A 15144-nucleotide genomic window follows, 5' to 3' on the forward strand; every position below is an offset into this window, starting at 1 on the left:
AATTGCAGCAGTGGTTCAGTAGAAGAACCTAAAAGAGAAAATCAGATCTCAGGACTCCAGAGACTAGATAGCAGAGTCTAGATCTCAATTGCCTTCCTATATCCAAGTTCACAAAGCAATTAAAAAGAAATTGAAGATTGCAGCAGTAAAAGAAATGGAATTTAACTCAATTATGCAGTAGGAAAATCAAAGAGATCTTAAATGAAGATTGAGACAGAAGTTCCTCAATTCTTCACACTCAAGACTCAAACAAAACCCAGTAAAGAAAATAAAACAATCAGAGGAAGAAGAAGTGAATTCTCTCCTCCAATTCTCAAGCCAATTTTGCAGAAAACAGAAAAATGGGAAGTGAGCTCTCAAGTTGACTAAGGATGAAAATTAAAATTAAAGTAAGCTCTCCTTTTCTAATCCTAACTAACACCTATTTATACACTTTCTATTTTGGATCTAAGAATTTTGAGTGGGCTTTTTGATTTGGTGAAGAAGTGAATTAAGTTGGATTTTTGAGTGAAATTCAGCCCATGTTGCTCCCAAGAGGTTGCTCTGCTCTTGTGGAAGGCAGAGCAGGGAAGCCTTGCATGTGGATCCAACTAGCGTGCCAAATTTGGGAGAGGCATCAGGATGCTGCCCTGCCCTTGTGGAGAGCAGGGCAGTGTTGTCATGGTGCGTCCAAGCTGCGCGCCCAAGCTCCCTTGCTGTGCATCAATGTGTGTGCTGGCCGTGCCAAATTATGCACCATGCACCAAGGAATGTTGCTCTGTCCTCCATAAGGGCAGGGCAACGCAAGCTTTCCTTGTTCTTGGGTGAGGTCCCAAGTTCGAAACCTGGCTGAAGGCATGCTAAGCTTTTTCTTCTTGGCACATGATTCACGCTTAAGGCTTGGCTTCCTAGAGATCTTGTGTTCGAAACTTGGTGATAGCCTTTTAGCCAAGTGTGGCTCATTTTCCTTTATTGTTGCGCCACTCCCTTCCCTTCATGTGCTTGGGTTCGAAACTCATGGGTGGCACTTGGAGAACAATTTCCTTGAATTTTTCCATGAGGAGCCCGAAATTGCTCTTGAGGAGGGCAGGGCAGAATTTTTCCTTCCCTTGTTTCTTGGCCTAGAATTGTGCTCTGCCCTCAAGGAGGGCAGGGAAGTGAAGCCTTGAATGCTTGGTTCATTGTTGTGCTCCCTTGGAGGGCAATGTGCTCTTGTGGAGGGCAGTGTGGCTTTCTCCTTCAATGCTGCGCCATAGTCCTTCTTCTTTTTCCACACTATTTTCTTCCTTTGCCCACACTTCTTAAGCCACGCCTTCTTCTTTTCTTCTTTTCTTCACCTACAAATAATCAAAACAACTAATCAAAGTATCACTAAATTCACAAGGTTTATAGATCAATTAAAAATCAATTAAATTTAGCTTAAACCTCATGATTTAGCATCAATTAAATGATGGTTGTTTGATTTAAATAAAACATGCAATTCCACTCTAAATTGCCTACTTATGGTGCAAGAAAGTGCATAAAAACTAGTAAAACAAGTGAAATTAGCTTAAGAAATGGGTATATGATGACTTGTCATCAGCGTCCCAGTCAAATTGGTATGTTTGGCGCTTGAGTGCGGCTTCTTGAAATGCGTCCAATCCTTCTGGAGCAGGGGAAAAATCTAAAGCTTTTTGAATGGCCTCTTCTGTGATGGGGACTTACTTCTGACGGACATAGACAGACTGCAGGGTTGGCAAGTGGAAGTTGGAGTAGAATTTAACTACCCATACTAAATTAACCTGTTGTGGCTGTCTCTGTAGGAATCCCATTGTCTTCGCTTAATACGGGGCTAAACAAATTCAGCAATTTGGGTCGGGAGGATAAGAAGGTGCTCATTGTTATAGTTACTTTTCGCCAGAATGGGGAACATCTGCTCACAGTAGCGGTTAGTGAACCGTGCAGTGTCCTTTGCTAGAAAGGCCTTCTCTTTTTCATCGACCTTGATGATTCTCTTGATTTGTTTTGTTGAGGGTTTAACCACTATTGAAGATGGCTCTGCCACTAAGGCTCGTTTTATTCCTCTCCTTGCCGGTGGTTTAGGAGTAGCTTTCTCTTTACCTTTCTTGGTGGCCATCCTGAAAGGTAAAGAGTAAGGACTTTAAAACTTCAAGGGTTAGAGCAAGGAAGAGAGCTGGATATGTGATAATCAATGCACGGTAAAGAAGGATGTCGTTAGCACATCGTCATGACTACATGTGATCAGTTCATCCATGGAAACATAGCAAGTGCATTTAATGGCATTTGAAGCAAGATGTTTATTGGCATGCCGGCAAAGGCATGAGTAGCATAGATCAAGCATTCAATGTCCAAGTTAGATTACCAAGTCTTTCAAACTAACAATATGTTTGTAATGGCAATTATATTTAATTAATAAAATATAAAAGGGGTTTCGTGAAAAGCAAGCATTTAGAGTAGTAGAATAAAAGAATTCCAATAAGAGTGCATAATGCCATATGGGCTTTTTCACAAACACATAGCGTGCATGGTAAATATGTTATCGAAAGTATTAAATTGAACAAACAAGCAACCCTATAAAAAGTAATATAATTGTCAAACAATTTCTTAATAATCCACAAGCAAAATATAGAGACTAATGACCCAAATAAATTTTCAACACCAAAAAAGAAGGTTTAAAAAGAAAAAGGAAAAAAAACATAGATAATGAAAGGAAAAGGAAAAGAGAAGAAGAAAATAAATAAATGGAAAGGTAAAGAGAGAAGAATGAAAGAAAAGAACCTTGATGATGAGTGGGAAAAAGAAAGAGGGGGGAAAGTAAGTAAGAAGTGGGAAAGAATGAAGAGGGAAGGGAGTAAGAAGAAAGAAAGAAGAAGGGAAAAAGAAAAATTAGGATTTGGGGAAGAAAAGATATGATTTTTGGCTGATCTGGATAAGCTGTGCGGCGCAGGCGACGCGAACGTGTAAGTTGGCGCAATTTTGAGGTGACACGGATGCGTCGGTCAGGCGAACACGTGACGTGAATTACGCTAGTGGCATCAGAGCAGCCACGCGTACGCACAACTTTCTGTTTAATTTGCATATTTGCCAAAATTTAGGGTGACGCGTTCGCGTGGTTGATGCGATTGTGTGAAAGGCCATATTTTGAAAATAACGTGGACGCGTGGGTCATGCGTTTGCATGGTGGGGCTTGTGCTTTTGGCATGGTTCTAGCCCCATTCCAGCCTAACATTCTGCCATACACCCTTTTTACGTCGATTTTTTTGGGGCACGCGTTCGCGTGGGTGACGCGGACGCGTGGGAGGCCTTTTCTTCACATGATGCGGACGCGTCAGGGACGCGGTCGCATGGGAGTATTTGTTCCAAAGGCACGCCTCCAGCCATGCTGTCACACAACTTTCTGTATAATTCTTTTCTCTTCCCAAGGCACATATGATGCGGACGCGTCGGCGACGTTATCGCGTTACGTGCCAAAACATATATATATTATATTGTGTAGAATGCAAATGCAAATGTGAATGCAGACTATATGCATAGATTAAGAGAAGAGTCATTAACACCATAAAAATAGAATAAAGTGAAATAAAACTAAGACTGAAACAGAACGATCATACCATGGTGGGTTGTCTCCCACCCAGCACTTTGCTTTAACGTCCTTAAGTTGGACGCTCCACTAGCTCAGTCTCCTACTGTTGGTGGATCCTCCAAGAGAAAGATCTCTAGCTCCTTGTTCTTCTGCATCTTTGCACCATGATATAGCTTTAAGCGATATCTATTTACCTTGACGAATTCAGAGCTTGAAGGATGACTCAAGTGAAAGACTCCGTATGGCTCAGCCTTCTCTACTCGATAGGGACCGTCCCATCTTGATCTCAACTTGCCTGGCACGAGCCTTAATCTGGAGTTGTAAAGGAGGACTAAGTCCCCAGGTTGGAACTCTCTCCTCTTGATATGCTTATCATGCACACAGCCTTCACCTTCTCTTTGTACAGCCTGGAGTTCTCATAGGCTTCTAGGCGAAAGTTTTCTAATTCTTGTAGTTGCAACTTCCCTTCAGCTCTGGCTTTCCCAAATTCCATATTGCATTCTTTTACCGTCCAGAAGGCTTTGTGCTCTACCTCAACTGGGTGGTGACAGGCCTTTCCATAAACTAAGCGAAAGGGACTCATCCCGATTGGTGTCGTGTATACTGTCCGATATGCCCAAAGCGCATCTTGGAGCCTGGTGCTCCAGTCCTTTCTATGAGGCTTGACTATCTTCTGTAATATACGCTTTATCTCTCTGTTAGACACCTCGGCTTGTCCATTAGTCTGGGGATGGTAGGTTGTTGCCACTTTGTGAATTATCCCACGCTTCTTCAGTAATCCTGTTAGTCTCCTGTTACAAAAGTGAGTGCCTTGATCACTCACGATTGCTCGTGATGATCCAAAGCAACAAATAATATGGTTTCTAACAAAGGAAACAACAGTGTTAGCATCATCATTATGGGTAGGAATTGCTTCCACTTATTTAGAAACATAATCTACAGCTAACAGTATATAACGGTGACCATTAGAATTTGGAAATGGACCCATGAAGTCGATGCCCCAAACATCAAAAATTTCACAAAAAAGCATAATCTGTTGAGGCATCTCATCCCTCTTGGATATATTAACAAACCTTTAGCAAGGGGAACAAGATTTACAAAATTCAGCAGCATCTTTAAAAGAGTGGGCCACCAGAATTCACAGTCTAAAACTTTTCTAGCTGTTCTTTGAGGGCCAAAATGTCCTCCACTCTCAGATGAGTGGCAGGCCCCTAAATAGACTGGAATTCTGATTGAGGCACACACCGTCTAATTAATTACCTGGTCAGCACCACACCTCCATAAATATGGATCATCCCATATATAATATTTGGACTCACTTTTTAGCTTGTCTCTTTGATGCTTAGTAAAATTTGGAGGAAAAGTGTGACTAACTAGATAATTAGCTACAGGTGCATACCAAAGAACTACTTCAGATACTGCCTGTAAGCTATCAAATGGGAAAGTATCATTGATAGGAGTGGAGTCATCCTTAATGTACTCAAGGCAACTCAGGTGGTCTGCCACTAAATTCTGGTTACCACTCATATCCTTAATTTCTAAATCAAATTCTTGCAGCAGCAGTATCCAACGTATTAGCCTTGGTTTAGACTCCTTTTTAGCTAATAAATATTTTAGAGCTGCATATTCTGAGTACACTACTACCTTAGTACCAAGTAAATAGGCTCGGAATTTATCCAGAGCAAAAACAATAGCTAGAAGCTCTTTTTCAGTAGTAGTATAATTAGACTGAGCAGCATCTAAAGTCTTAGACGCATAAGCAATTACAAAAGGATCATTACCTTTGCGTTGAGCCAGCGCTGCTCCTACTGCGTGATTGGAGGCATCACACATGATTTCAAATGGCTGGCTCCAATCTGGGCCTCTCACAATCGGAGCTTGAGTCAGGGCAATCTTCAGCTTATCAAACGCTTGTATGCAATCCTCGGTGAACTCGAATTCAATATTTTTCTACAGTAGTCTGGATAAAGGCAATGCAACCTTACTGAAGTCCTTAATAGATCTCCTATAAAAACCTGTGTGGCCAAGGAACGAACGGACTTCCCTCACAGAGGAAGGGTAAGGTAAACTAGAAATAACATATACCTTTGCTGGATCTACAGAGATACCAGTATTAGAAACAACATGTCCTAGAACAATACCTTGTTTGACCATAAAGTGACATTTTTCAAAATTTAAAACAAGGTTTGAACTAACACACCTTTCTAAAACTCTAGATAAACTATCCAAGCAAAGGCTAAATGAATCACCATATACGCTAAAGTCATCCATAAAAACTTCCATATAGTTCTCAATAAGATCAGAGAAAAGACTCATCATACACCTTTGGAAAGTAGCTGGTGCATTGCATAGGCCAAAGGGCATTCTCTTATAAGCATAAGTTCCAAAAGAACATGTAAAAGTAGTCTTTTCCTAATCTTCAGAAGCTATATGGATTTGAAAATAACCTGTATAACCATCTAAAAAGCAATAATGAGATTTACCTGACAGGCAATCAAGCATCTGATCAATAAAAGGTAAGGGGTACTAATCCTTGCGAGTGGCTTGGTTTAAATGCCTATAGTCAATGCAAACTCTCCATGAATTCTGCACTCTGGTTGTCAGAAGCTCTCCATGCTCATTCTTCACTGTTGTGACTCCAGACTTCTTGGGCACCACTTGTACTGGACTGACCCATTCGCTATCTGAAATGGGGTAAATGATATCTGCTTCAAGTAGTTTGGTTACTTCTTTCATGACAACTTCTAAGATGGTGGGATTCAATCTTGATTGAGGCTTACGAACAGGCTTTGCTCCTTCTTCTAAGAATATTCTGTGTTCACAAACTTGAGGACTGATGCCTACTATATCCGCCAAGCTCCATCCAATTACTTTCTTATGCTTCCTCAACACACTAAGCAGTTGTTCTTCCTGTTGGGAAGTGAGCTCCCTTGCAATGATAACTGGAAACTTCTGCTTATCCTCAAAGTAATCATACTTGAGGTGTGAAGGAAGGGGTTTTAATTCCAATTTCTGCTCATGGCTAGGCTCTGGACCTTCTAGAGCTAATGATAATGGCAAGGCATCCTCATTTTGTTCAGAGGATGTCCCCACACTTGGACCTTGCTCCATGTGCTTCTCTTCTATTTCCTTCTGGTGAACTGCAGCTACAATCTCATCAATAATATCGCATTGGAATACTGAATGATCTTCCGGAGGATGTTTCATAGCTTCATTCAAATTGAAGCTCACTGCTCGATCGTCTATCTCAAAGGAATAGGTTCCTGAAAAGGCATCCAGCTTGAACTTTGAAGTCTTCAAGAAGGGTCTCCCAAGTAGGATGGATGACGGCTTTCCTGAGTCATTTTGGGGCATCTCCAAGATATAGAAGTCAATAGGAAATGTGAGCCCCTTAATGCTCACCAATACATCTTCAGCAATTCCAGCCACTGTAATAATGCTCTTATCTACTAACACAAAATGAGTTGCCGACCTTTTTAAGGGAGGGAGCCTCAAAGCATCATATATAGACAAAGGCATAATACTCACACACGCTCCTAAATCACACATGCAGTCAGAAAAAATTACACCTCCAATGGTATAGTTAACCATACATGGACCTGGATCACTACATTTTTCAGGTATATTTTCCATTAAAGCAGATATAGAACTACCTAAAGGAATAGTTTTGAATTTATTAATTCTATCTTTATGTATGCACAAATCTTTTAGAAACTTTGCATATTTAGGTACCTGCTGAATAACATCAAAAAGGGGAACAGTTACCACGACCTTTTTGAATATTTCTACCATTTTGGGATCAAGTTCCATCTGCTTTCTGGGTTCCTTGCAAGTTGTGGGAAGGGAATAGGGAGGGCGTTGTTTGTAGTTTCTGCATCCTTTGGTGTTTCATTCTATGATTGAGCTGCTTCTTCTTCAACTTTGTTTTGTAGGTCCTCTTCCTCTTCAACGTCTTCCACTTCCACTACATCCTCAGCTGGACGTGTATTGTTGGGCTTGGCTCCTCCTAGTTCCTCTCCTACAATGTGGTTCTGGACCTCAGAGTGATGGCATTGATGCCACCCTTGGGATTAGGTAGGGGTTGAGAAGGAATTCCACTAGAGCTTGCAAGTTGATTGGTGGAACTAGGTGATGAATCTAACCGGGAGACAAGAGCTTGTAAAGTGGCTGTTAGACCATTCAAAGTAGAACTCAGCTGCATGTGCATGTCTTGTTGTCCTTGTGCGAGATAACGGAGCATCTCGTTATTTGATGAGGAATTTGAATAAGTGATATGAGGTACTTGTTGTTGATTGTAATGGGGTCCTTGAGACTGTCTTAGGTGAGGGGCTCTGTAAGGTTGGTTCTGATTCTGCTGTCTGTTATTGTTATTGTTATTCCACCTCTGGTTTCCATTGTTATCTCTGCCTCCTCTGTTATAGTTGTCCCTGCAACCATGGTTAGAATTGTCTCTCCAACCTTGGTTGGAATTGTCCTGCCATCCATGGTTATAGTTGCCACCTTGATTGTAGTTGCCACCTTGATTGTATCCTTGATTTGGGTGGTCATAGAAGTTCTGAATGGCTGCCACAGTGTTATCTTCCTGTTGGAGCTACGGACATTCATCAGTATAATGACTATAATCAGCACAGATCCCGCATACTCTTTGTGGAACCAACTGTTGGCTTTGTTGTGGCGGGGGAGACTGAGCTTGTTGCGCTTGTTGTTGATTCAACTGCATTTGTTTCAATAGGTTGGTCATTTCACATATACTCTGGGTCAGAGCAGAAGTCTCTTTGCTGGTAGAAACTTCAGCAACAGCTTTTGAGTGGCTGTGCCTATGCCTATGATTCCTAGTGGACTCGGCTAAGTCGTTGATCAATTGCCATACTTCATCTTTGGTCTTGTACTTTTTCACAGAACCATTACTAGCACCTTCCAATGTGGTCTTATCTTGAGGCTTCATGCCTTGTGTGAAGTAGCTGATCAACACCATCTTGTTGATCATGTGATGGGGGCATGTGTCCAGGAGATTGTTGAAGCGCTCCCAATATTCGTAGAGTCTCGGATTTGCCTTGAATAATTATAGAAATTTCTTTCCTCAATCTATTAGTAACTTCAGCTGGAAAGTATTTCTCCAAAAATTCTCTTCTAAGCGTATCCCAGTTAGTAACAGTCGCTTCAGGTTGGATGTAGTACCATTCCCTCACCTTTCCCTCGAGAAAACGGGAAGGCAATTAATAGAATAGGAGTTTCATCCGCACCATGACGCCTAATAGTAGAACAGGCTATCTGGAAATCCCTAAGGTGCTTAATAGGCTCTTGAGCAGGTAAGCCATGAAACTTGGGCAGCAAGTTGATTAGTATAGTTTTTAGTTCAAAATCTACAGCCACCGTTGGGTGATGCACTTGATACAACTGCAGTGTAAAATCTGGGGCTCCAATTTCTTAGAGAGCAATCCTCCTAAGTTTTGCCATGTTACCTGCACATGAATCAACTGAATCAGTAGTAAATGAGCTTGTTTCTTCCTTAAATGGCGGTTCAGATTCGCCCTCAAATGAGACTGTTGAATCGATAACAATCACTTCACCACCCTCAGAGGATAACCGACGTCGAGTTTGCCTAATACGTGAAAGAGTTCTTTTGATTTCAGGATCAAAAGTGGCTAAGCTCGAATCAGGCAGTGAACGCGTCATTCAACGAGAAAAACATAGAGCTCATGGTAATAAAACACAATAAAATAAAATGCAAATAAATAAATTCTAACCAATAAATTAGCACACTATTGCAACTCCCCGGCAACGGCGCCAAATATTGACGGAGGCGAAAATTGACCGATTAATGGAATAAATACGTTGCAAGTACAGTTCTTAACTAGTGAAAATCCGCTTATCAATTTAAAAGGGTTGTCACAAAATTAGAATAAAAATACTGGGAGTATGAATCCTAGGTTGTCTCCCAACGAGTTGACAAAAGAGTGCAGCTTATTGGTCAGAGGTTCTCCAAGAAATTTTGAGTTTGAGAAACAGGAAAATAAATAAGAGAATTTATATAATTTAAATAAAAATCTTGACCGGGAGAAGATTAATTGGAAGTTCTATCCTTGTTGGATTTTTCTCAAGATCAATTGATAATTGGTAGTTGTTTCCACTTAGTTATCCTTTACTGAATAAAGGAAGGTCAAGTAAGTTGGAAGTCAAGTTCTATTCACAAGTTTTAATCTTCTCCCTTGGGAAGGATTAGCGTTAGTGACTAGAGATTCAACCAACAATAAACCCAATTACAATTTGACTCTTGAGTATTCCAACTCAAGGTTCTCCTTTTAATCAACTCCCAATCAAGTTGGAAAACTACTCCATTATCATAAATGTAGACTTCATAAAATTAGAAGGGAAAATAAAGAAAGACATGATAAACAACAATCAAAAGATCAATTAAAAATAAAAATAGTTCTTGTATTAGTAAACTCTAAAATTAATCCAATTGTAACTCTGGACAAATTAAGGATATGAAAGAGTAAGTGAAAAGTAAGAAAACAAACTAGAATGACGAAATCTTGGCGGAGGTAACAACTCTTCTCAATATCCAAATCCAAAAGCAAATAAAAATTCTAAGAATTATGAATGTGTAGTGTGAAAACCTAGAGGAGGAGTAAAATCAGATCTAAAAACTAAAAACTATCCTCATGAGAATCTCCCTTGAGTCTCTGCATGTTCCCCGGCTTTAGTCTGTGTTTCTGGGCCAAAAACTCGGTCAAAATGCGGCCCAAAATCGCTCCCAGTGTGTTCTGTTAATTCTGCAGATTGTGCATGTCACGCGTACGCGTCGTCCACGCGTGCGTGTCATTCAGCGTTTTCCTTGCCACGCGTTCACGTCATCCACGTGTTCGCGTCATTCGTGCAGATTCTAATCTACGCATTCGCATCAGGCACGCAAACGCGTCACCGCGATTTTCTCATTTTGCACGACCGCGTGAGCCATGCGTCCGCGTCAGTGTTCGCTGGTCATCTCCTTGATTTCTTGTGTTCCTTCCATTTTTGCAAGCTTCCTCTCCATTCTCTAAGTCATTCCTGCCCTATGAAACCTGAAACACTTGGATTACGGCATCGAATGGTATAAAAGAGAATTAAAATACACAATAAAAATATCTCTAGGAAGCAAGTTTTCAACCATAAAACAACTTTGGGAAGGAATTGTAATATCATGCTAATCATATGAATAAGTGGGTAAAGACTTGATAAAGTCACTCAATTAAACACAATATAAATCATAAAATAATGGTTTATCACTCTGTCTTACAGGCGCGACTCTCTTGAGCTAATGTACGCAAACATAACCTCTGTAAGCAACCTCTGTCTTTGATGAGCGGAAAATTTATACGCTTTTTGGCATTGTTTTTAGTATGTTTTTAGTATGTTTTAGTTAGTTTTTATTATATTTTTATTAGCTTTATTTAAAATTCACTTTTCTGGACTTTACTATGAGTTTGTGTGTTTTTCTGTGATTTCAGGTATTTACAGGCTGAAATTGAGGGACCTGAGCAAAAATCTTATTTAGAGGCTGAAAAGGACTGCAGATGCTATTGGATTCTGACCTCCCTGCACTTAAAGTAGATTTTCTGGAGCTACAGAAACCCAATTGGCGCGCTCTCAATTGCGTTGAAAAGTAGACATCCTGGGCTTTCCCGCAATATATAATAGTCCATACTTTGCTCGAGATTTGATGGCCCAAACTGGCGTTCCAAATCAGCTCAAGACTTAACGCCGGAACTGGCACAAAAGTGGGGGTTAAACGCCCAAACTGGCACAAAAGCTGGCGTTTAACTCCAAGAAAAGTCTCTACACATGGAAGCTTCAATGCTCAGCCCAAGCACACACCAAGTGGACCGGAAGTGGATTTTTACGTCATTTACTCATTTTTATAAATCCTAAGCTACTAGTTCTCTATAAATAGGACCTTTTGCTATTGTATTTTCATCTGGGTAGCTATCTTCGAGTAGTCTTATGCTATCTTAGATCATGGGGCTGGCCTCACGGCCATGCCTAGACCTTGTTCTTATGTATTTTCAACGGTGGAGTTTCTACACTCCATAGATTAAGGTGTGGAGCTCTGCTGTACCTCGGGTATTAATGCAATTACTATTGTTCTTCTATTCAATTCAGCTTATTCTTGTTCCAAGATATTCATTCGCACTCAAGAACTTGATGAATGTGATGATTATGTGACGCTCATCATCATTCTCACTTATGAACGCGTGCCTGACAACCACTTCCGATCTACATGCAAACAAGGCTTGAATGTGTATCTCTTGGATTCCTTAATCAGAATCTTCGTGGTATAAGCTATAATTGATGGTGGCATTCTTGAGAATCCGGAAGGTCTAAACCTTGTCTATGGTATTCTGAGTAGGATTCAAGGATTGAATGACTGTGACGAGCTTCAAACTCGCGATTGTGGGACGTTAGTGACAGACGCAAAAGAATCACTGGATTCTATTCCGACATGATCGAGAACCGACAGATGAATAGTCGTGCTGTGACAGAGCGCGTTGAACATTTTCACTGAGAGGACGGGACTGTAGCCATTGACAACGGTGATGCCCAACATACACCTTGCCATGGAAAGGAGTAAGAAGGATTGGATGAAGACAGTAGGAAAGCAGAGAGACGGAAGGGACAAAGCATCTCCATACGCTTATTTGAAATTCTCACCAATGAATTACATAAGTATCTCTATCTTTATTTTATGTTTTATCATTAATCCTCCATAACCATTTGAATCCCCCATACTGAGATTTACAAGATGACCATAGCTTGCTTCATACCAACAATCTCCATAGGTTTATTACTTGGACGACCCAATGCACTTGCTGATTAGTTGTGCAAAGTTGTGATAAAGAGTTGAGATTGCAATTGAGCGTACCATGTTGATGGCGCCATTGATGATCACAATTTCGTGCACCAAGTTTTTGGTGCCGTTGCCGGGGAATTAAATGTCCTAACTACAATTTCGCATTTGTTCCCTGCAATAACATTGCCAAGTTTTGATCCGGCAACAACACCAAGTTTTTGGCGCCGTTGCCAGAGATTGTTCGAGTTTGGACAAATGACGGTTCATCTTGTTGCTTAGATTAGGTATTTTTCTTCAGAATTCTTAAGAATGAATTCTAGAGTTTCAAGGTGATGTTCTTATCATCACAAAAGCTTATTGATTCTCATCAATTTAGCTCTTTAATGTAATGTCCTAGGCTAGCCATGTCTAATTTCTTTAGACTAAAGCTTTAGACTAACATTGCATGATTCCTGGAATTCTCATTAAGAATTTTGAATCCTTTATTTTTCTTTCTCCACATAATTTTTGAAAAATCCAAAAAAAATTACAAAGTCATAAAAATTAAAAATATTTTATGTTTCTTGTTTGAGTCTAGTGTCTCATTTTAAGTTTGGTGTCAATTGCATGTTTCTGTTCTTCTTGCATTTTTCGAATTCATTCATGTGTATTCATTGATCTTCAAGTTCTTGATGATTTACTTGCTCTGATCTTTAAATTCTCTTGTTTTGTGTGTTTTGTTGTTTCTCATATGCATTCTCAATTTGTTAGTGTCAGTAGTATACAAACATCTAAGTTTGGTGTCTTGCATGCATTGTTTATTTGATCTTAGTTGCATTTTGATTATTCCTCATCATTAAAAATTCAAAAAAAAAATTTAATTTGTGTCTTTTCAAGTCAATAATATAGAGAATTGAAGATTCAGATCATGCAGCAGAGGAATTACACAGAAAAAGCTGGGCATTGTAAACGCCCAGTGAGTAAGGACAACTGGCGTTTAAACGCCAGCCAGGGTACCTGGCTGGGCATTTAACGCCCAAAAAGGTAGAGTTTTGGGCGTTAAACGCCAGAATGGATACCATTCTGGGCGTTTAACGCCAGGATGGCACAAGAGGGAAGATTTTGTTTTTAATTCAAATTTTTCTTCAAGTTTTCATACTTTTTCAAAATCAAATCTTTTTCAAACCATATATTTTCAATCATATATTTTCAAAATCAATTTCTTTCCATTTTCAAAAATACTTGCTAACAATTAATGATTTGATTCAACATTTCAAATGTGTTGCTTTTTCTGTTGAGAAAGGTTTAATGTCTGAATCATATCTTTTAAATTTATTGTTAGCCAAGTCATTAGTTTTAAAAATCAAATCTTTTTAAATTGTTTTTCAATCATATCTTTTTAATCATATCTTTTTAAAACCATAACTTTTCAATCATATCTTTTTTATTTCTACTTTCAAAAATCTTTTTCAAAAATCACTTTATTTCTTTTCCAACTTTAATTTTTGAAAATCATTCATCAAATTTTCAAAATCTTTTAAAATCTTTTTAATTTATTTTCAAAAATTCTTCCCCTCTTCTCACATCCCTCTATTTAAGGACTAACACTCCTCCATTATCAACAATTCGAATTCTATCTCTCTTGATAAGTTTGAATTCTTCTTCTTCTACCTCCTCCTTCTATTCTTTTTTTCCTCTGACACCTTAAGGAATCTCTGTACTGTGACATGGAGGATTCTATATTTTCTTGTTCTCTTCTCTTTCATATAAGCAGAGACAAAAGCATTCTTGTTGAGGCTGACCCTGAACCTAAAAGGACCTTGAAGCAAAAGCTAAGAGAAGCTAAAGCACTACTCTCTGTAGAGGACCTAACAGAAATCTTCAAACAAGAAGAAGACATGGCAGCCGAAAACAACAACAATGCCAACAATGCAAGGAAGGTGATGGGTGACTTTACTGCACCTACTCCCGACTTCTATGGGAGAAGCATCTCTATCCCTGCCATTGGAGCAAACAACTTTGAGCTTAAGCCTCAATTAGTTTCTCTAATGCAACAGAATTGCAAGTTCCATGGACTTCCATTAGAAGATCCTCATCAGTTTTTGAATTCTTGCAAATCTGTGACACTGTCAAGACCAATGGGGTTGACCCTAAGGTCTACAAACTTATGCTATTCCCTTTTGCTATAAGAGACAGAGCTAGGATATGGTTGGACTCACAACCTAAAGAAAGCCTGAACTCTTGGGAAAAGCTAGTCAATGCCTTCTTGGCAAAGTTCTTTCCACCTCAAAAATTGAGTAAGCTTAGAGTGGAAGTCCAAACCTTCAGATAGAAGGAAGGTGAATCCCTCTATGAAGCTTGGGAAAGATACAAACAATTGATCAGAAAATGTCCTTCTGACATCCTTTCTGAATGGAGCATCATAGGTATCTTCTATGATGGTCTGTCTGCACTGTCCAAGATGTCATTGGACAGCTCTGCTGGAGGATCTCTTCATCTGAAGAAGACGCCTGCAGAAGCTCAAGAACTCATCGAAATGGTTGCAAATAACCAATTCATGTACACTTCTGAAAGGAATCTTGTGAACAATGGGACGAATCAGAAGAAAGGAGTTCTTAAGATTGATACTCTGAATGCCATATTGGCTCAGAACAAAATTTTGACTCAGCAAGTCAATATGATTTCTCAAAGTCTGTCTGGAATGCAAGCTGCACCAGGCAGTACTAAGGATGCTTCATCTGAAGAAGAAGCTTATGATCTTGAGAACCCATCA

The 15144-nt window shown here is 39.7% G+C and overlaps 1 non-coding gene across 1 annotated transcript; it reads right to left on the reverse strand.

Moving 5' to 3' along the window:
* Positions 1-14670: 14670 nt before the first annotated feature.
* LOC127745912 (small nucleolar RNA R71) lies at positions 14671-14777 on the reverse strand. The gene has a single exon (XR_008007535.1). It is a non-coding gene; the product is annotated as a small nucleolar RNA R71 (small nucleolar RNA).
* Positions 14778-15144: the final 367 nt, after the last annotated feature.

This window comes from Arachis duranensis, chromosome 3, assembly GCF_000817695.3.
Source record: "Arachis duranensis cultivar V14167 chromosome 3, aradu.V14167.gnm2.J7QH, whole genome shotgun sequence".
Classification (NCBI taxonomy): domain Eukaryota; kingdom Viridiplantae; phylum Streptophyta; class Magnoliopsida; order Fabales; family Fabaceae; genus Arachis; species Arachis duranensis.